The sequence below is a fragment of the Mandrillus leucophaeus genome, unplaced genomic scaffold, assembly GCF_000951045.1.
Source record: "Mandrillus leucophaeus isolate KB7577 unplaced genomic scaffold, Mleu.le_1.0 Scaffold117, whole genome shotgun sequence".
NCBI classification, from domain to species: domain Eukaryota; kingdom Metazoa; phylum Chordata; class Mammalia; order Primates; family Cercopithecidae; genus Mandrillus; species Mandrillus leucophaeus.
This window is the reverse complement of record NW_012099987.1, coordinates 4,326,803-4,347,231: the sequence shown is the minus strand read 5'-3', so window position 1 is coordinate 4,347,231 and position 20,429 is coordinate 4,326,803.

The following is a 20,429-nucleotide window of genomic DNA, read 5'->3' as shown; positions in this document are numbered from 1 at the left end:
GGTTTCTTCTACCTTTTAGCTATTATGAATAACGCTGCTATAAATGAATGTACAAATATCTGTTCATGTTCCTGCTTTCAGTTCTTTTGGTTATATAGTCAGAAATGGAATTGCTGGATCATGTGGTAATTCTAATTTTGTGAAGGACTACTATACAGTTTTATACACCATTTTACATTCCCACTAGCAGCACATAAGGATTCAAATTTCTCTACACTCTTGCCAGCTGACACTTACCTTCTGGGGTTTTTGTTTGTTTATTATAATAGTCATTCGAATGGATGTGAACTGACATCTCATTGTGATTTTGATTTGCATTTCCTTAATGATTAGTGATGTTGAACATATTTTTATATACTTATTGGCCATTTGTATACCTTTGGAGAAATGTCTATTTAAGTCCTATGCCCATTTATAATTGGTTTTGTTTTTGCTGTTGAGTTTTAGGGATGCATGAGATTTTATTCATGAGAATGTATCAAAGTTAATACAGAAGGCAGGATGATATAGTACAAATAATTGGTACCAGGAATCAGATGATTATGAGTTCTAGCCAGGCTCTCCCACTTACTTAGCCTTGTGACTTTGGAAGAATTATTTATTCTTTCCCAACTTCACCATCCTTGAAATTTTCATTCTGCTTACCTTTCAAGGTTGTGGGCATATAATAAGATGATCTACATGAACATTCTTTGAAAACTACAAAGTATTATTCAAAAAGAAGTGGCGTGTATTAGTTAGGGTTCTACAGAGAAACAGAACCAACAGAGTATGTCTGAGAGACAGAGAAAGACAGAGATTTATTTTAAGGAATTGGCTCACATGATTATAAAGTTTGGCAGCTCTAAATCTTCAGGGTAGGCTGGTAGGCAGGACACCCAGAGAAGAGTTGCAGTTTGAGTTCAAAAGCAGTCTGCTGGCAGACTTTTATATTTACCTGGGGAGGCCAGTCATTTCAAATTGAAGCTTTCAACTGATTAGATGAGGTTTACTCACATTATGGAGAGTAATCTGCTTTACTCAAGGTCTACTGATTTAAATCTTAATCTTACAAAAAAAAAAAAAAAAAGCCTTCACAGAAACATCTAGAATAATGTTTCACCCAATATCTAGGTATTGTGGTCTAACCAATTTGCTACATAAAATTAGCTATCACATGGTAAAAATAGTGGTCAGATATATGCCTTGGTGGCACCACCACTTCAGCAACCTTAAAGCAGTTTTTAACTACTAATTTTTACCACATGACAAAACATGTAATTCATCCACACTTCTATTTCTCCAGTCCTTTGACTACCTTACTTCATAACTACCATTACTATTTCCCCTTTGTAATCAAATTTAAGCTGTCCTTCTCTAAGCATCTTTCTGCCCTTTTCTGTTGAAGGGTGTTTCAGTTTTCTGTTGCTGCATAACAAACCACTGCTGAAAACCTAGTGGTGTAAAACAATAATTATTTAGCTTAAGTTTTTTTTAAAAAGAAAATTTTTTAGAGACGGGGTCTTGCTCTGTTGCCTGGGCCTGAGTGCAGTGACACAATCCTAGCTCATTGCAGCCTGTAAGTCCTGGGCTTAAGCAATTCTCCCACCTCAGCCTCCAGAGTAGCTGAGAATACAGGCACATACCACCACACCCAGCTAATTTTTAAAAAAATTTTGGTAGTGATGGGGTCTTCCTATGTTGCCCAGACTGCTCCCAAACTCCTGGTCTCGAGCAATCCTCCTGCCCTGGTCTCCCAAAGTGCTGGGATTATAAGTGTGAGCCACCATGCCTTGCCTCATAAGTTTTCAATTTGTGCAGTGCTTGTGAAAGAAGGCTCACTTCTCTTCTATGTAGTATCATCCAACTGGGCAGCTTGAGCTGGTGGATTTACTCCCAATATGGCTGACTCACATGGCTGGTAAATTGGGGCTAGCACAATGTCTACTGAAGCTGAAGGCTAGGGGCCTAATTTCCTCTTTACCGGGTCTCTTTTTGGGATATTTGTTTTCCTCATGGCATGATGGGTAGGTACCAAGAGTAAGCATTATAAGAGATAAGAAGAGGAAGCTGCCAGTTTTGTAAGAGGCCTGGTCCTAGAAACCAGCACACTGTCATTCCTGGAATATTCTGTTGCTCGAGTAGTCACAGAGTCTGAATTCAAGGACAGGAGATATATACCCCAACCTTTCTATGAAAATAGTGTCAAAGAATTTGGGACAATGTTTTAAATCTGCCAAAAGGTACTTCCACAAACCCCAATATTTAATCTTGTTGATGCCCTCTTTTCAGTGTTGCTATTTGAAGTTAAAATTTTATACAGTGTAGTAAAATGAACGTAAACAAACATTAGAAATAGAGTCTTTTTTGTTGACCCTACATGATACAGACACAAAATCCTTTCAGAGTTTTCTCATGTATTCATTCAATAAATATTTGAGCATCTGCTATGTACTTGGCACCATTCTAAATACTTGGAATACAGTGGTGAACAAGACAGACAAAGTCTTTGCATTCTTTGGAGCATATATTTTAGTGGGGAAATAAACACATAAAAAACAAATGATGACAGATACAGTGCAGAGAATTAAACTACAATGATGTGTTAAATGACTGAAAATGAATGCTTTCAGCTGCAAGTAACAGCTGAATTTAATTAAGAGTAGTTTAAATGATGAGTCTGGAAGTAGGGTGGTTCTGGCTGGTTAATTTAGTGGTCAGAGCCATCAAGAATCCAGGTGCTGTCCATCTTTCTCCTCTCATAGTCATAAAATGACTGCAGCTGTCTGGCACCACATGCATTCATGACCATGTCCAATGACAAAGAAGGGGAAAAAGGAGTGTATGTATATAAATCTTCTCTCTTTTCCTTTTGCATGAGTGAGAGAAATTTTCTCAAAGTAGGTTTCTCTCATGTCTCACTGGGTAGAACTGTGTCACATGCCCATGCTTGAGCCAATCCTAGCAATGGTAGTGAGACCACTGTAATCAATTTACACCAATTAGGTTTCACCGCCCCCCAACTGGGGCTGGAACCTGTATCCCTATAAGCACCAGTGTGCTCAGAGAAGGATGATTTAATTCTTGTTAGCAAAGGAGGAAAAGGAATTGGCTTCAGCTTCAGTGACGAGGTTCGGATATTAGGGAAGGCCTCCCTTGAACAGTTGTTATTTAAGCTGAAATCTGAATGACAGGAAAGAGCTATCCTTGCTCAAGGAAAAGCAAGCACTTAAAGACTTAAATAATTGGCATCTTACCTAGTTCTCCAGCCTTTTCTCAAATAATTATCCACATATCCATCCCAGCCTTGGTTTATGACATTTTTGGCTGTACACTCTTTTTCTTTTCTTTCATCATAGTAATACCTATTTTTCGTTTAGGAAAGCTCAGCTCAAATATTACTTCTTCAGGAATACCATTTTTCCCTCTCCCCACCTCACACACATCCAAAAACAACAATAAACCTTCTTGGATTGATAAACTCTGAAGAAGTATGTACCTCTCTTTTGTTGTAAGTATTACAGCAGGGTTTTTGGGTATACTTGAGTAGTGTGCAGCTCCTACTATACTGTTGGTTGCAAGAATACAGATCATATCCATTTTTTTCTTTGCACCCCTAATGACTATCACAGTGCCTGACACACAGTAGATTATTGATAAATGTCTGTTGAGTGAATGAAAGAGAAGGAGGGAGGAAGGAAACCTTTACCCTTATGAAACATACAGGCTACTGAGGAAGATGGAGAAATAAGCAAATAACTGCAATGAAGCCTGCTAAGTGCTATACCACAAGGAAGACATTTGAAAAGATTTTAAGAGCAGAAGCAACAACAGCTACCTCTGACTTCAGGGGTTTTCTTGAAAACAATGCAGACTCATGAAATGGTTTTGATATTTTAGAAAACTCACATTTTTTAATTCTGTCCTCAGATGGACAAACTGAATATAGTTCAAGGGAATAAAATAATTTTAGTAGGATATGCAGAATGTGACGAAATCTTTCCCCAGGTAATAGAACCATAAAAGATTAGAAATGAGATGCATTTCTGAAGTCACCTAAAAATTAACTCCATCATTTTAAAGATAAGGTAAATTAAGTGACACTTTCTTAACCTAGATAGCTTCGTATGATAGTAAGAGACATTAGCACACAAAAAATCTTCAAGCACCACAGGAAATAAAAATGAAGAAAAGTTTTTCTGAGTTATGTTAATAACGTTTTAGCGAATTAAAACATACATGCAGAAAAGTGCACACAGTATTAGTGAATAGCTAGATGCATTTTCACAGTGAACACACAGTGAACACAATGACTCAGATCAGAAAATAGATCATTACCAGCATTAAGATGGTCCTTCCATGACCACCCCTGCTCACTAACATCTCCTCTTTGAAGATAACCATTGTTTATCTTCTTACTGACTTGAAAAACCATGAAATTAGTTTTGCCTGGTTTTGAACTTTGTATATATGGAATCATACAGTATGCACTCTTTTATATTTGGCTTCTTTCACAACATTATTTTTGTGAGATTCATACGTATTATTTCATATAGCTGTAGTTTGTCCATTATTATTGCTATATTGTATTCTGTTACTTGAGTATATTAAGTTCATTTATTCTGTCTGTTGTTGATGAACATTTGGGTTATTTCCAGTTTGAGACTATTGAAAATAGTAATTTTACATAAGAATATCTAGAGACATTTTGCTTTTGGTAAACATGTTCACATTTCTGTTGGGTATATGCCTTGGAATGAATTGCCAGCTCATAGGATAAATGGGTTTTAGATATTTCCCAATAGTTTTCCAAAGTAGTTATCTAATTTACATACCCATTAGCTCTTTCAGTTTTTTTCTACATCCCCACCAAGAGTTGGTATTGATGGTCTTCTTATTGTAGCCATTCTGGTCGATATGTAGTGGTATCTTATTGCATTTCCTTTCTGAAATGCCTACTCAAACCTACCTGTTTTTTGTTTTTTTTTTTTAATTATCTGTCTTTTTCTTATTGATTAGGTGTTCTGGATATAGTCCCTTTATTGATTACAAATATCTTCACCCACTTTTTGGATTGCCTGTCAACTAACTTAGTGGTGTCTTTTAATGAAAAGAAGTTCTTAATTTTATTATAGTTAAATTTATCAATCTTTCTCTTTCTAATAGTGCTTTTTGTATCCTGTTCAGCAAGTTATTGCCAACCACAAAAGACTAATATATTCTCCTGTGTTATATGTGAGAATATTTATTATTTTACCTTTTACATTTAGAACTACAATATACATGGAATTGATTTTTTTGAATATGAGGTGGGAATGGAGGGTGGGTTAAATTTTTTTCTATTTGCGTATCCACTTGACCAAGCATCATTTTTGTGAAAAGATCATTTTTTTCCCTAATTGTAGCAAAGCCTTTATCATAAGGCAACTGTCCAGATATACGTTGATATGTTTCTGAACTCCATCTTCTGTTCCATTGGCCTATTTGCCTATCTTTATATCAGTATCACACACTCTTAATTACTATAGATCTATAAGTCTTGATATCTGGTAGAATAAATTCTCCAGCTTTGTTTTCCTTCTTCATGGTTGCCTTGGCAATTCTTGGCCCTTCATGTAACTATATAAATGTTAGCATTAGCCAATCTATTTCTATGTAAAGTCTGCTTATGATTTGATTGGACATGTATTCAATCTATAAATAAGTTGGAGAGAATTAATATTGAGCTTTCCAGACCATGAACATGATATATACATTCATTTGTCTTTTGTTTTCAGCAATATTTCATAATTTTCTGTGTAGATGTCTTTAACGTCTTTAAATTTATTCAAATATGTTTATTTTTATATATATTTTGCTATTGGGCATGTTTTTATAATTTTATTTTCTATTTATTTTCTATTTGTTTTTGATGGAATATAAAAATATACTTGATTTTTAATATATTAATTTTATATCTGGTTACCCTACTTAATTCCCTATTCATTCTAAACATTTATCTGCAGATTTTTTGGATTAACATGTGTAAAATCATGTTACCTGTGAATATTGACAGTTTTATTAATCCCTTTCCATTTCTTATACCTTTATTTTAAATTCTTAGCTGATTAGTTGAGGAAGACCTCCAGTGCAATGTCAAAAGGAAATGGTGCTAGTGGGCATCTTCATTATCAATCTCAGGCAGAAATCTTTTTCTTTTCTATCATTAATATGAGGTTTGCTGTAGATATTTGTAGATACCCTTTATTATCATAAGGATGTTTCCTTCAATCCTAGTTTGTTCAGAATTTTTATCATAAATGAGTGTTGAGTTTTATCTAATGCTTTTGCTATGTCCATTAAGATGATCATACAATTTTTCTTTATGGTGAATTACATTGATTAATTTTTGAATGTTAAGCTAACTTTACATCCTGGAATAACTCAGTTTAGTTTTGATGTATTATCGTTTTTATATATTTCTCTATTTTCTTTACTAAGATTTTATGTAGGATTTTTACATCTATGCTCCTGGGAATGCCTGACTGCTATGTTTTATTTCTGGTAAGGCCATTGTCAGGTTTTTGTATCAGGGTTATGCTGATCTAATAAAATGAATTGGGAAGAGTTCCCATTTCATTTTAATTTTCTGAAAGAGTTGATTTAATATTGGTATTATTTCTTAAATTAATGGAAGAATTTATCAGTGAAGCCATCTAGATGTAGAGATTCTTTGTGAGAATGTTTTTGATTATAGATTAAACATATATAGTCATGCAGTGCATAATGGTGTTTTGGTCAACAATGGATCAGATATATGACATTGCTGTCGTAAGTTTATAATACTGTGTTTTTACTGTACCTTTTCCATGTTTAGATACACAAATACTTAGCATTGTGTTGCAGTTGCTTACAATGTTCAGTACAGTAACATGCTATACAGATTTATAGCGTAGGAGCCATAGGCTATACCATATAGGCTAGGTATGTGGTAGGCTGTAGTATGTAGGTTTGTATAAATACATTCTATGATGTTTGCACAATGACAAAATCACTCAGCAACATATTTCCCAGGACTTATCCCTGTCATTAAGTGATGCATGAATGTAAATGTGTAAGTATGAAAAACTAATTGAAAAATGGTCCTTTTGATGTATAAAATTAGAATTAGGACACCTGTGAAGTTTGTGAATGTAATTTTATGGATTAAAAAAGCAAGTGTCAAAAACTTAATAAGATATTAAGACCAATCATATTTTGTATTTTTTATGTTAAATTTGGTAAACTGATTTTATAGGAATTTGTCCATTTCATATGTAGTTTTAAATCTATTGGAATTGTCATTTTACCTTCATTATATTATTAATGTGTGTTGGATCCATAGTGATGTGCCAGTTTTAATTCCTCATACATGTATTATTATTTGTGCCTTCTTTTTTTTCTTTTTTGTTCAGTCTTGCCAAGAGTTCAATCTTCTTAAAGAACTAACTTTTGGCATTGTTGAGTTTTTTCTCTATTTCATATCTGTCTTTTATTCATTGATTTCTGCTCTGACATTTATTTTTTTCATTGTACTTCATTCTAATTTGCTATTCTTTTTCCAACTTCTTTAGATGGAAGGTTAGATTATTTCTTTAGATTTTTCTAATATGTGTATTTAAGGCTAAAAATCTCCCATTTCCCTCTGTATACTGCTTTAGCTGCATCCCTTGAGTTTTCATGCCTTTTATTTTTATTGTTAAATTCAAGATATTTTCCAGTTTCCCTTTTGAGCTATTCTTTGACCTGTGGGTTATTTTAAAGAATGTTGCTTAATTTCTAGTTATCTTTTAATCTTCTTCATTTAACTCTACTGTAAAGAACATACTCATCAATCCTTTAAAATTTGTTAGGACCTGTTTGTAACCCAGCATATATTCTGTTATGGTAAATGTTGATTGAAAAGCATGCATTTTTTCTGTTTGGAGTTCTATAAATATTAGGTGACGTTTGTTGATTATGTCCTTTAAATCTTATATATTCTTATCAATAGTTTCTATCTGCTTCTAAAGGTTATTGTTAGAGGTATGTTAAAATGTCCCACTGTGACTTGTGTATTTGTTTATGTATGCTGTTTTCTTTTTTAATGCATTTTTGAGGCTATATTTTTATGGACATGAAAATTTAGAATTCTATCTTCTTGGTAGATTAATACTTTTAATAACTATCTATCTCTATGTATCTATTTATTTATTTTTTTGAGATGGGGTCTTGCTCTGTTACCCAGGCTGCAGTGCAGTGGCATGATCATAGCTCACTACATCCTTGAACTCCTGGGATCAAGCAATCCTCTCACCTCCGCCTCCCGAGTAGCTGGGACTACAGGCATGTGCCACCGTGCCCAGATAATTTTTTTATTTTCTATTTTTTGTAGAGATTGGATCTTGCTATATTGCCCAGGCTGGTCTTGAACTCCTGGCCTCAAGCAGTCCTCCTGCCTTGGCCTCTCAAAGAGCTGGGATTACAGGTGTGAACCACTGTGACTGGTGCATTATTTATCTTTATTTATAGTAATCTGTCTATATTCATTTTGACTGCTGCTGTAACAAATCACCACAAAGCGGCTTTAAATAATGCAAATTTATCATCTTACACTTTGGGAGATCAGAAGTCTAAAATTTATTCTCCACAACTGTGTTCCCTCTAGACGTTCCAAGAGAATCTGTTTCCTTGACCTTTTCAGATTCAGGAAGCTGCCTACATTCTTTGGCTCCTGGCTCTTTTCTTCTGTCTTCAAAGCCAGAAGCATAATGTGTTCAAATCTCTTTCCCTCTGTCCCTCTGCTGCTTTTGTCACATTGCCTCCTATCTAACTTTGACTCCACCTGTATCTCTTTTACAAGAAGACTTGTAATTATATCAGGCTCACTTGGATAATTTAGGATAATCTCCCCATCTAAAGATTCTCAATTTGATCACATCTTCAAAATCTCTTTTGCCACATAAAGTAACATTCATAGGTTCCAGGGATTAGGATGTAAACATTTTGGTTGGGAGAAGACAGCCATCATGCAGCCTACCACAACATCTTTAACTTTTCGTTGTCCGATAGAAATATGTAGGTACATACAACTTCCTTTTGGTAAGTGTTTGCATAGCATTATTTCTCATCTTGTTACTTTTATCATTTTTGTATCCTTAAAGTTGGCCTCTTTTTCAGTAACATTATGGGTTTTGTTTTCTGTTTAGCTGACCATCTTAGTCTTTTAATTGAAATTCTTAATCCATTTCCACTGAATGTTGTCACTGATTTATTTGGATTTACATCTATACCTTATTTATTTTCTAATCATTCTACATTTTTATGTCCATTTCTTGTATTGAATTTTAAAATTCATGCTTAGTATTTCATTTTCTCTATAAGCAGTTTATTAAACATTATAATTTTTAGTGATTATTCTTGAAATTATACATTCTTATATAGTATGATATTATTAAGTTAAAAAACCCTTTGATATGAAGGTCAAAGGAAATATCATACAAATTATAACTATAACATATTTATAATCTTGATATGGAGGTGGCTGAATGAAATCCATTTGCCAAACCTCAGAATGTCCATTAGGTAGGTTAAAATGACCTGGAACTATCTGAATTGTCTTTCCTGGGCTGAATTCTGGACAAACAGTACAAGACAGTTGTAACTCTTTGGCAGCCCTTGAAATATTTCCCCACTAATAATACTGCTTTATAAAATTTATCAGTTGCCCAATTAGTCATCTGATGTGTCATTTTGGGTAAGGTTTTTAAAAGACATATAGATTCTGGTAATAGCAGTTTATTATTGGGGCCATACCATAAATTTGTTGTTGGGCAAAAAATGCAATTGTTATCAGCCCAATATAATTTTTTTTATGTGATGCCCAAGACTGAGCAACTTTCTCAACATCATTTAAATCCTTTTTTGGAAAACAATACATATTAGCTATAAGGTTTTAGTCTTAGTGGAACTCAAGGTAGTTGCTTTTGCTGCATGATCAACCAAGTCATTTTTCTTAGCCTTTCTAATTTAGAGTGCCCAGAAATTTTGATTATAGCCAAGGCAGAGGGAAGTTGAATTGAATTTAATAAATTGGCAAAAGTTCCATTTTTAATTTAGTTCCCTCTGGAAGTTAAAAATCCTTTTTGTTTCCAAAGCACGCCAAAATCATGAACAACCCCAAAGCCATAACGGCTATTGGTGTAAAAGTTTGCAGTTTTATTTTCACCAGAATATAAGCCCTGATTAAGGCATAAAGTTCTGCTTGTCAGGCTGAAGTAGCCATCAGCAGTGCAGCTTCTTCAATTACAGTCATTGCTGCATGTAGTCATGTGCTGCACATTTTTGTCAACTGACCACGTATATGACAGTGGTCCCATAATTGTAATACCTTATTTTTACTGTACCTTTTCTATGTTGAGATATGTTTAGATACACAAATACTTAGCATCATGCTACAATTACCTACAGTATTTAGTACAGTAATATGCTGTACAGGTTTTTAGCCTAGGAGCAGTAGGCAATATCATATAACTAGGTATGTAGAAGCCTAGGTTTAAGTACACTCTATGATATTCTGTTCATACAATGATGAAATTACCCAACAATGCACTTCTCAGAATGTATTCCTGTCATTAAGAGATGCATGTGTGTACTTCAAGAAGAGTTATAGCATATCTAGCACAACATTTTCCTATATTATCTGTCATTTATGATGCATCAGTAAACCATGAAAGTTCTGCATTTGGTCTAGGAATTTCATGTAAATCAACTTTAGGTTTTAGCTGACCAGTTAGATTTGAACAGTCATGATGTGTCTCATCAACAGGTAGGGGAAGGAGGGTTACTGGATTAAGAGTATTACAGTGAGAAAGAATATGATAAATCAACAGCAAGATCTCATAAGAAGTTAGTCTGCTTGCAGAATGATACTGAGTATGATGAGAGTTCTCTACGGTTTCTACAAAGCTTCTACAGCATGAGGAACATAGACAGTGAGAGTAGAGTTCGTGATTATCTCTTCTGTAGAGTTAATTAAAGTTGTAGTGGCTGATATAGCTGTCATGCAGAGAGGGAGTCAGCTATTGAACCTACTTGCTGGCTATAATAGCCAATGGGTCTGTGTTGAACTCAATGTTTTGGGGTAAAGAACCCCCCAACACATTTATTTCTTTTTCATACACAAAAATGAAGAAAGAGAGCTGATGATTGGGGACCTTAAGGCAGGAAGACTTAGAAATCCTTCTTTTGATAGACAGCCATATAGGTGTTCTCTTTTTAGTCCAGGGGATCTGGTTTGTCAAATTTCTGAAGGGCATGTAAGGATTACGCTATCAAAGGAAAATTAGGTATTCAGTTTTTACAGAACCTGCCAGCCCCTATCACCTTTGTAATAGTCTCAGTCTGAGATTGAGAAAAGTTTAAATACCCTTAAGTCTGTCAGGAGCCAAGAGAAGTCCTTGGTTATATGTCATGTGTCCCAAATGTTTGATGTGGTCCCGGGTAAATTATAGTCTTTCCCTGGAAACTTTGTGGTTTTTGTCTGCTAGAAGTTTAAGGAGATGAACATAATCATGTTCACAAGGAACGAAGAAGGACGTCATCAACATACTGCAAGAGAATCAATCCTTGGGTGAAAGACATGTCTGTTAAATATGTCTTCAGTATCTGAAAAGTAGATAGGGCTTTTTGTATACCCTCAAGGCATTACTATTTAGGTATATTGTTGACTTTCCTATGTGAAGACAAATAAAATTTGACTCCCAGCATCCACATGAATGCTTTTTTTAAAAAAAGCACTATGAAAGTATGTCACTGTAAAATTTACATTCTGTGAGAATGGAAGTCATGAGAGTATGGAGATTTGGAATGACAGGGTGTCAAAGAATGACAGTATTATTAATGGTTCATAGGTCTTGTACAAATCTCCATCCATGTCCATGAGATGTCTTTATAGGAATGATAGGAGTACTACAGGGGCTAGTACTAGGCACCACAAGATTCTTAGCTTTATATTCTTCTGTAATTGGCTTAATTTCTGCAGAAGCTTCAGGATTTAAGGAGTATTGTCTGATATTAGGAAGGGGCTTGTTTGGGTCAATTTGAATCTTTATCAGAAGAGCCCAGTGGATTTGTCCAATTTCTATTGTAGATTTATCCAAAACTTCCTCAAAAAGCTCTTTTAAAAAGAACTAAACTCTCAGCATTTTTGTTGTTTAGGTTAAAGACAAAAGTAGGCAAGAGTGTTGAAGAATTTTCACTGTTGTTAGTTAAAGGTGATGGGGATGTAAATCAGCTTTAAGAATTATCTTACCCTTATGGGAAAAGGTAATGGCCACATGATCTTTTTCTAAGAAGTTCCTTCCAAGTAAGTGAACTGGGGCCAAGAGAACTGGTAAAAAAAAAAAAAAAAAAAAAAAAAGAATGATTTTAGAACCTAATTGACAAAGCAAGGGGAAAGATTTCTAAAATGTTAAAGGTATATTAGAAACTCCCACCATTTGCATTTTTTTTCAGTACTTCCAGGAAGGAACTGGTTGAGGCTGATTGATGAGTATCAAATACAGAGGATTGCCCCAGTGTTGATAAGGACAATGAGAATCTCCTTTCTGATCATGACAGGGGTTGTACCCAACTGATTAAGAGGCAAGATTGAAAGATTACCCCGCTGTTTTGGAGCACCCTCAGTCTATAAAGAACATAGAGGGTGGCCTACTAAAGGGGGTCATTTAGCTTGTTTTAATTGTATGCAATCTCCCCCTACTCCATGTCCAGACTTTTTGTAGTAGTGGCAGACTCCTTTAAGATTTAGTTTTATAGTGTTAAAGTACCATGTTTTATTATGAGGGATAGAAAGATAGTGAAGCTGTAGGTTCATTATTTTCTTTGCCCTCAATTTATCCATCTTACAAATTGTTCAGGCTAATTGGCTGGACAGGTTAACTGAATCAGAGGTGGACATCGCGTTGTTTCCCATTCAAGGTGAGCCTATTTAGAATTGTAAGGTCGTTGTCTAAACTATTTACGAACATAGAATTAAAAGCCACTTGGATAGATTTGGTGACTGAGGGGAATCTAGAGTTTTCCTTGGTAACTATTTCATGTCTATTATAATAATTATACACTGCTTCAGTTTTCTTTTGGGTACAGGCGTGGATCTTGTTTTAGTCTACTGGTTTAGGGAATGTTAAAGGAATAGGTGGATATAAAGTTTTGGCTCTTCCTTGGACTTTCTCCCTCTTGGAAGGCAATGTTGCATTGGAGGCCTGTTAGAGAAGGGGTCCGCACCACCTGAGCCACAGATGGGTACTGGTCCATGGCCTGCTAGGAACAGGGCCACATAGCAGGAGGTGAGCAGCAGGCGAGCAAGCTGAGCGCTGACCACCTGCACTCTGCCTCCTATCAGATCAGCAGTGGCATTAGATTCTCATAGGAGCACGAACCCTACTATGAACTGCACAAGTGAGGGATATAGGTTCCGTAGTCCTTATGAGAATCTAATGCCTACTGATTTGAGGTGGAACAATTTCATCATCCCCCCTCTCTGGCCTGTGGAAAAAATTGTCTTCCAAGAAACTGGTCCCTGGTGTCAAAAAGCTTGGGGACTGCTGCATTAGAGGATTGTTCTAACCCGCCTTGCCATCTGATGTTGTGCTGATGTTCTCTGATGGGCATACACGTACAGCTAAACACCGAATAACACAGATTTGAAGTGCATGGGTCCACTTATATGTGGATTTTTTCAACCAAAAGTGGATTGAAAATATGGTATTCACAGGATGCAAAACCTGCATATATGGAGGGCCAACTTTTCATATATGCTGATTGGTGGGGCCAACTGAGGGACTGGAGTATGAACGGATTTGGGTATAGCATGGGTCCAGAAACCAATCCCTTGTGTATACTGAGAGATGACTGTATTAATGGATAAAAGTTAGATAAATCAGATTTATCAGTTCGGATAACAATTTTGAATTCTTCAACAAGTTTATGAGGGTCCTCAGTAATCTTGGTGAATGCTTTAGCTATATCCCTAAGTTCAGCTTTTGTCCAAAGTGTGTATAGGAAACATTTAGTAGAGTGCCCTCATTATTCGGATGGAGCTTGAAAGGGTAAATTTGAACAGGTTTAATAGAAACAGGGGAATCAAGGGAAGCTTTAGGGTCAGAAGAGTAGAATGGAAGTTCAGCAAGTGTAGGACATAGAGGTTGGAGAGCAGGAGTAGGAGAGTGAGAGTTAGTAGAGGAAACTAGAGTCTCAAGGGTTTTTTCTTTCTCATTTGGTTTTTTGTTAGCCTCTGTGAGTTTAAAGACTGTTCTAGGGAGAACAATTTTAGAGTCCTGAATGTTTTTGGATGCCTCTAAATGCTAACTAAAATATGTACTTCTTTCAGGTTGTTTTGTTTTAGAATCGTGGTCTTCCAATTTAATTTGGAGAAACTAGGTTTGGCAGGCTACTACAGATGGAAGGCCCATAATTTTTGAACAAATAACCAGCTGTAGTCTCAGAAAGGGAACAATCACTGCAAGGTTTAGAATTAAAGAATCCGAACTTATAATAAGAATAATAATACTGAACAATAGGAAAATTTCCAAATAATAGGAAAACTAACATACCTAGAAGAAATCCCACACAGGCTAAAAGCCTTCTTGGGCACAAATGGAACAACACCCCCAAATTCCCAAATAAAGGCATTGACCTCAACCAAAGGGAGGGAGGGAGGAGCTCAAGAAGACTTACAGTTGAGGGGGCCAGCAGTCCAAGGAAGCAGAGAAGGAGAGCACAAGGGGCTCTTTGTTGTAGGTACCTCATCCGATTCCAGAGAAGTCAGTCCACTAGAAGGTAAGATTACTTCAGGTCCTGCTTCTGACATCAACTATGTTATCTAAAAAAAAAAAAAAAAAAAAAGATTGACATGGAGGTCAAAAGAAATAACATTTACTTGGTAAATAGAGAATTGCAATGCAGGTACACTACCTCAGGACAGCCCTGAATAGTGTCCCATAAGGCAAGTATAGGCGAGTGTGTTTAATTAGGGATTTTCACAAAAAGTTGTTTATGGAGGCAGTTCATTGGCTGGGCAAAAATCCTAAATTGTAAACCTCTTTTAATTGGTTAGTTAACTGGGGTACTCCCGGCTGGAGAGATGTTGAAGGTTGGCAGATACTAACCTCAGTTGTTTTTCTAAGTCTATTGGAACATTCCACCTTTAGCAGGTGTGAGTGCAGCCCTCTCAAAATCTCCTCCCTCTACTTTAGAAAGCCTTAGCCTTAGTTACCTCATTTTCTTTCACAATGTAAATTAGTAATTTTATAATTTACTCGACAACACAAGGGCCATAAAATACTTTAAATCTATTTATCCACTCCCCATCGTTTATGCTGCTGTTGTCATTTGCCTTATTACTCTGTATATTTTGCAGCCCACACTCCCAGAACTGGAAGCTAAGCCCCCAGGCATCTGTTAAGAAACACCTTTGACTGTAAAAAAAACAAAAACAAAAACAAAAACAAAACAAGCAAACAAACAAAACCTTTAAATTCTAATGGCTGCTTCTTATCTTTTGCATTTTAAATCTTACATATATTCCTTGTTGGTCAACTCTAACCCAGAACGATAAGGAGAAGAGGATGTGGAGAAATGTAGTTTCCAGCTTAACCAAGTTAGCACAGCAGAAACCATCACATCATTTTCTTCCAGAAAATATTTACTGGCAGTAAAATATTTACTGGCAGACAGATTAGGGGCCAGTTATCTCAATCCTAGTTGGAACCAAGCCAACTTGAAGCTTGTTTCTGTCTTTGTAAGGACCATTTTATTTCTGGTTCATTCTTACTCTTAGGTTGCATCCTTTCAGGTTCCCAAGAGGAAGCATAGGAAATTTACCAGGGCATATGCTCCTAAACTGCAAGTACTATACTTGTATCCCAGCACTGTAAGACTGCCGGAAACTGTGCTCAGCGTCTTAGCCTCTTAGCTGCTGCTTTCTTCTTATTCAGCTTCTTGGCTCTGTTTTGTATGTGAATCAACAACTGCTTTGAAAGGAAAGCCATGAAAGACAGCTAACCTCAATTAGGGATTTTTCTTTCATAGATCTACCTGTTATATCCTGCCTGTCTTGACAGCTGTATGATGCCTTCAGACTGATTTTTTTTTTCGAGATAGTGTCTTGCTCTGTTACCCAGGCTGGAGTGCAGAGCTGCCATCATGGCTCACTGCAGCCTCAACCTCTTAGGCTCCAGTGATCCTCCTGCCTCAGCCTCCTGAGTACTGGGACTACAAGTGCATGCCACCACACCAGGCTAATTTTATTTTTATTATTATTTTACTTTTGTGGAGATGGGTTTCTCCCTTTGCTGCCTGGGCTGGTCTAGAACTCCTTGCCTCAAGCAATCCTCCTGCCTTGGCCTCCCAAAGTGCTGGACAGGCTTGGGCAACTGCCTGGCCAAACTGATTTTTAAAATCTTTTTTTTCTAGTTATTCTCAGCAGGAAGATTGGTCTGATACAGCCTGACTCTTCCTAACCAAGAGTGGAAGTCTCTTGAGTGTTTTTAAATTAATTGGCCACAATGTATAACGTAATAACAAATTATACTGGATAATAAAGAAGAAGGGACAAAGACAGCATTAAGAAACAATAAATAATGGCTGTTTTATTGGCTGACCTCCCTATTGCTGAAGAGAATTGTCTGCCATAGTTAAATAAATAAAACCCTGCTGCTTCTTACCCTGGAGCATCGTAATACTTGAAGTTGCCCAAATAACAAGCATGTCATAAGTTGCAGTTTGATATGTCTGCCCTTAATGTGTTTCTTAATTGATTGTTTTCCCTGTCTCTGGTATTGTAATCAACCTTGCCTTTTCCTTTGGTTGGGCAGTCATGTGGGTCTGCAATTGTGCTTCGCTTTCAGCTGCTTGTGATGGTGATTGTCTACCTCTTTAAACGGTCCTGAGAGTCATCTCCTGATAGACTATTATTAGCCTCATCACATTATAGTTTCCAAATTTGATAAAAATTTATATAGTCATTTTTACTTGACATGGAACACAGAAATAGACAATTTATATAGATTGGCTCTATATAATCTACAAAAATACTGGCAGGACTAATAAGTGAATTTAGCTAGAGTATAGACTGTAAAGTCAATACACAAAAATCTATTGTATTTCAATATACTAGTCACAAATAACTGGAAAATAAAATATTTAATTTTTTTCAATTGTATTAAAAACATTAAAAAACTCAGTATCAAATTCGATAAATTTGATCTGTGAAAATTTACATCAAATGATTTTATTAACATTTATAAGGGTACAGTGAAAAGACCAACGCCTTATGGGTAAAACAAATTCAAACTCTTGCTCCACTACTTACTAGCAGGGTAACCTATAACAAGGTACTTAGACTCTCTAGACTTCAGTTTCCCCTTTTTTGAAATGAGAATAATAGAAATTACCTCAAGGGGTTGAAATGATTTAACATATATGGCAAGTGTTTAATACATATTAGTTGTCTCTTTCCTCTTCGTATAACAACATAAGGACCATCTTGTACCTCTGAATTTAAAATGTTTTATTGCAAATGTGGCTATCTTAACATTTTCAAGATACTGATTTGTTCACTAAAGCAAAAACATATTGAGAGGAAGAGTACAATTTAAAGATATAATGAACATAACCTTTGTTAATTCAAAATAAAAAGTTCAGGGAACTGTCATACTGGAAAATATTGCTTTAAGTGCTGATAGTATCAAATAAGATCAGTTATGGAGAAATAGTAATTTGGAAACCATGGGATAAAATGGGTCCCAATCTGAATCTCCGTCCTTAAATTTTACATTCTACTCTTGAATAACATCCCTTTAATTGATCTGGTTCTATCTGACCTTTGTGGGCAGGGCCACTTTTGTGCATAGATGGAGAAGGCAGTGACTTTATGGATTCTAAGATCAGCAATTCTTCCTCAACTTCACAATGTTTTGTAGACTATGAACTGAAGCTTCTTATTAAGGTGAGCATGTTCAAGTTAATGACTGAGATTCTGCCTATACAAGAGACATCCTCCTTCTTACCTAGGGGATTTAGTTTAGAGACTCACAATACTAGAATTTCTGGAATTTTTGATGTATAGGAAGAAAAATATGAAGTTCTGGTCACAAGTCTTTGGTTCAAGTTTTAGGTTAAGTGGCCCAGATCTTGCTATGAGTGATAATTCGTATTAATTGTTTAATGCGTGGTAAGAATGCTAGATCAGAAAGCAGTTTTCCTGGGAGGAAGAAAGCAAGTTCAAAGAAATATCCTTGAGGAAGAAGTAAACAGAATTGGGAGGCTGGAGAAAGCTAAGACCAATAATTCTTTCATGTTCTGTGATCTCTTTATCAAGAGTTCAGCCTTATCCAGCCCATAGCAACTATTTGCCTGAGAGCCTACATGAGCTGTGGTTCATGCCCTGCTGCTGTGACTCCCAAACTTCCCTGAAAATAGGAATCACCTACAGTGGCACATATTCTTAGGGTTTTCTGTCCAAACCTACAGATTTAGAACTTTCTGGGGAGAAGCTTATTAATTTATTTGTATAAAAAGCTCTTAAGAAAAAAGAGACAAAGTTTGAGGTGACTTTTATTATCAAAGAAGCTGAGCAATATTGCTTAAAATCAAATATTCATATGAAAGTGCTGTTTCATATGAGTAGCCACTAGCCACACGTGGCTACTGAATGCTTGAAATGTGGCCAGTGCCACATGTCAAAATGATAATATTTTGGATATATTGGGCCAACAAAAATATATTGTTAAAATTAAATTTATCTTTTTAAAAAATAGGGGTCCCAAAAATTTTTAAACTACATATGTGCCTTGCTTTTCTGGGCAGTGCTGCTTTACAGAGCATAGAATATAGACTACTATTCCTCAAGTATGGTTCATGGACCATCTGCATCAGACTCACCTGAGGTGTCTTGCTAAAATGGTTGAAGTCTCAGAAATCTGTATTTTTAAGAGGTGTTCACAGGGGATTCCTATGTATATAAATTTTGAGAATTCCTGGAGTATCCCTTTATTCCTGTCTTTCCCTTTCCAAATTATTGGAGTTAAGAAGATTGTCCTGTGGATGAAACCGTCTGACGTTAATATAGCATTTTCCCTGGCTAGTGCTAAATAGATTTAGGATAAAGAACCACACAAATCAAATGAAAGCTGGATTGTCTAGGAAACTTCAAAGAACCTACAAAAATGTCGCTGGAACTAACTGAGATTAATAAGGTGAAGGATACAAGATCAAGATAAAGAATTGTATTTCTATATCCTAACAATTAACAATCAGAATTTGAAACTTTAAAATATAGTAGTATTCACAATAGAATAGTAAACTGTGAAATGACTAGGTATAACTCTAACAAAATTTGTGTAAGATCTGGATGCTGAAAACTATAAAACACTGATAAAAGAATACCTGAATAAATGGAGATATTTGTTATGTTTATGGTTTATAATACACATTGTTAAGGTGTCAATCTGATCTTTAGAGTGATCTGTAGAGTGAACACAATCTCTGTCAAAATCCAGAAGGATTTTTTTGGTCAAAATCAACAAGTTTATTCTAATATCTACTTGCTTATAGGGTTCTTTTGAGGATCGAATGAGATAATTGCATATAAAGATAATTGCATACTACAAAGCCTAACATTCAGCAAGCAATAAATATTAACTATTATTAAGAAATCTTTTATTGTTCTCTTTGACCAGTGAATATTTTAATCTTAGATACTGTCTTTTCTGTAATACATACTGAGAGTTCTATCCTCTTGGACATTAGTCTTTATTCATTTATTTCTTCATTAATTCTACAAATATTTATTGAGCACCTACTCTGTATACAGCATTGTGGTAAACTGGGGAAACAATGAATAAACAAGCACACTGTCACCGCTACTTTCATGGAGTTTTCATCCCAGTAGCAAATAGGTATTAAACAACTTTTTGCAAAACTCTGTAATTACAATTGTGAAGAGTGTTTTTGAAGAAGTAGGGAATATCGTGAATGAGATTACTGGGAGATTTAAACTAGCTTCAAGTCTTTCTTGACAAAGTAGCACTTGAACTGAGCTGTAAATGGTGGAGTTGGGATGGGAAGAGGAGTCTGGGCAAAGGAAACTACCTATGGACAGGTCCTAAGGCAGTAAGAGAAGGTCAATGTAGTTGGAGTATAGAAGGTAAAGAAGAGGTCAAGATGCAGTTGGAGAGGAAGGCAAAGGCTGGGTTATACAGTAGTTTTTTATCTTAAGAGTGGTGGGAAGCCATTGAAGGGTTTGTAAGCATATATTTGGTTAAAAAAAAAAAAAAAGAGTATGAATCCACCCATCCCTGCCTTCCTGTTCACAGCTTTATTTTTGAGGATCTAATAAAAACTTGTCCAAACCATGGCCCACAGGCTGCAGGACGGCTTTGAATTTGACA